The following is a 3,623-nucleotide window of genomic DNA, read 5'->3' as shown; positions in this document are numbered from 1 at the left end:
ACAATCTCTAGGGTATAAATTCTAACTCAAAACGCTACTACAATCAATTTAAAAGTTCACTAATTTCTTTCAGAGAAATTTCTATTCATTTACCCTTACTCACCCTCATAACAATTTGTTCTTTACTAATTCATGCCGAGTTCAAATTATACCGGCACCGTACCATACTACCCATGCTCATTTAGCTTAAACCTACCAACTCTATGCCTCTCAGGCTTTCTTCATGTAACAAGGTCGTTTTCGCTTATTAGATTCTAGGCCCGCAAGACTTAATTTCACCTAGCCTACCTTAGTCAAACCTCGTTTTCACAAACCTATTCAAGGTGCCTCAAATCATTCAATCTCAATTATTTAAGCTTTCATAAACTCAATTAACAAAGGTATTTTGAATCAAACCAGTCCTAATTAAGTTTTCACACAGAAGATTTTTATCGTCTTCATCATTTTCGTCTAAACGTATTTTGTATTCAATTATACCTTAAATGATTATTTGTCTAAATTAGTTATTTTGGAACAAACCCAACCTGGAAAACCCATCATTTTAAGTATATATATTTTTCTTTCACATACAATATTTTCTTATCTTTCCAAAGATCAATATCGTTGGTTGTCGTACTTATCTATCTGTCTGGTTTTTATTTAATCAAAAAAAAATTCTCTCTTAGGAGTTGATTCGTTAACATTACGTCAATTAATCAAAATATTTAGATTCTCATAAACTGAAACAATTTTTCAATTTTAAAAGACAAAATTTCGACAATCAGTTATTAGTCGATCAAATTATTTAAATTGTCTTTTCTCATTTATTTTGTTATTTCAAATTATTGAAAGCATGTCAATTTCTACCCTCAACCTCGATTATTAATATTTTTGGTACATCATACATTTATTAATCTCATGTTACATAATTTATCTTTCATCTTATAAATTTTCATCGTTGAAATATAACTGTTGTAGTTTTGTTATTAATTGAATCCTTCATCATTTAACCAAAATTATCTCCACCATGGAAATTTTCTCTCTCAATATTTAATTTAATTTTCATTATTAAAAGGAATTTTTCATTAAATTTCCATAACCACTCATTTCATTTATTGACATTTTCACGATTTTTATTGAAAACCTATGGTGGTTCGTGGGGATCACAACAACCCATTTTCACTTTTGTTAGATTTCGTTATTTAGTTGAAGTCGCACGGTGGTTCGTGGATATTTCAGCTCCCGACTTCAATTTTTAATACATCTTGGAAATTTAAAATGTTTCGATGATTTCTAGTTGTTGTTGGAATAGTCATGGCGGTTCATGCATTTCCAGCTCCGCATTTTCTTCTATTTAAATATATTATTTCTCATGTCGTCTCTATTTTTCATTATTACTTTAATATTCATTATTTATTTAATCTTTCATGATAAACTATGAATATTGCAACTTCTTTATTTTAATTTTAGCGATGTTATGGAGATAGGAAAATTGTTGGTACATGATGTCAGTAGTTCAGTATCTAGTGTCTGTAATCGTGTTAGTTTGTTTTGGTTTTGGTTTGTAAAGGTTGTCCCACAAGTTCGCCTGTTATAAGCGAACTTGTGGAACAAGCGAAGTTATTGACAACTTCGCCTAGCATGTTAGGCGAAGTTGTCGAAGGGTATATATGTTTAGGCTACGACTTGTTTTGTAGGGTGTGGTTCAGTACGTGTAATTGTGATTTGTCTATCACGTGTTAAAGTAGTTGCAAGACAACGTGTCTATTGAGTGCTGTAACGTGTCTTTGTACTTGGGTTTAACGTATATCGCGTCTAACACTCGTATCGTCTTACGTAGGGATTCCGCACCTACGTAATACGAGATATTTCCTTGTAGATCCGGCTGTGAACCTACAATTGGTATCAGAGCATTTGCTCGTGATTGTGTGGTTCGAGATTATCACACGAGTGTAGAAATCGTTCCGTTCAATACCGAGTTTTTTTGTGTCCTAACCATCTCCCACTATCAAATACAACCCATTACATCTCCACATACCTCGCAATACGTCAAATTAAAACCTGCAAAAATCTTTTATTCATCAGGCGAAGTTGCCGCCACTGTTTGTAGGGTTTAGGCGAAGATATAAGTTTAAGCGAAGTTATCTTTAACTTCGCCTGTCTCACAAGTTCGCTTGAATTAAGCGAAGTTGTCATTAAGCAAAGTTAAGAAGTAAGCGAAGTTGAGTATAAGCTAAGTTAAGCTTAAGCGAAGTTAAGCATACTTCGCCTACTGGGTACTGTTCAGAATAATAAAATATTATTTTTGGGTTTCTTTGTGTTTTCGAGTCGTATTTTCAAAGATGACTTCTATAAACATTACGGAACTGGTGAAAATGGAGGTGGAAGCAGGTTCAGCTACTAAGGCTCCGAAAATGCTTAAGGGTACCGATTTTGTTGCTTGGAAAGATCGGTTTGAGCAGTATGTTAAATACCAAGATGCTAAGATGTGGGTGTGCATACAAGATGGATACATTCCACCAACGGCCTTGTTTGAGGGTCGTGATCAAATAAAGAAGTACAGTAAGATGGATGAGGAGGAGAGGAAAATGTATGAGGCAGAGAGTAAAGCTCATGCGGCGATCACTATGGCTCTTCCACAAGAGATTCTTCACACCTTCAGGATATACAAAACCGCTAGAGAGCTATGGGAAGCGCTAGAAAATCGATATGAAGGTAATGTGGGGATACGTGCATCCAAAATTAAGCTACTAAAAACCCAATTCTCGGTGTTCAAATATTTGAAAAATGAATCACTTGATGATATCATCACAAGATATTATCACCTGATGATCGAACTCAGCAATTACTCTATTGTATACAAAGAAGAGGAGATAGTAGAAAAACTTCTTGATGCTCTTCCACCGAAATGGGAAATGTACACGGTTTTGATGAGAGAAGATAAAGAGTTTGCCGATATTGGTTTGGAAACAGCAGTCAATAAATTACGAACTTTTGAACTAAACATGGTTCGGAAAGAGACACCAACTGATCAGGTTCAGGATCCGGGGATGTACGGTGCAAAATTTGGTTCAAGTTCAAGTTCAAAGTCAGAATCATCTGCTTACTACTCAAAGGGAGACTCAAGCTCAAACTTAACTCATGATGGTCATGTGACTCTCAACATGGATGGTGATGTATGTTTTGTAGCTGCAGGAAATAATTCTTTAAAACCTCAAGCCACAACTGGTAACTTTTCATCAAATGCTCAAACCAACAAATACTCACAGATGCCCATGAGTGTTAAATCAGCTGAACAGCAGTTTGCCCTCTATGCATCTTTCATTGCGTCTTATGAGAATTACATCAAAGGTAAAATAGTCGATCCCGCAACTTTAGATGAAGACTATGATCAGATTGATGATGATGATCTGGAAGAGATGGATCTGCAGTGGCAGATGGCGATGATAGTAAGAAGAGTTAAACGGTTCATGAAGAAAATGGGTAGAAAGTTTGTAGGTTCCCAGCCGAATCTACACGGAAATATCTCGTTCTACGTAGGTGCGGAATCTCTACGTAAGACGATACGAGCGTAGAATCGATATACGTTAAACACAAGCAAACACACGTTACAATACTCAAAAAACACGTTGTATTGCAACTAA

The sequence above is a fragment of the Bidens hawaiensis genome, unplaced genomic scaffold, assembly GCF_021521415.1.
Source record: "Bidens hawaiensis isolate Kalapana, Puna unplaced genomic scaffold, B.hawaiensis_p1.1 tig00004269_1, whole genome shotgun sequence".
Classification (NCBI taxonomy): Eukaryota; Viridiplantae; Streptophyta; class Magnoliopsida; order Asterales; family Asteraceae; genus Bidens; species Bidens hawaiensis.
The sequence above is the reverse complement of the archived record's forward strand: the minus strand, read 5'-3'. Positions refer to the sequence as shown.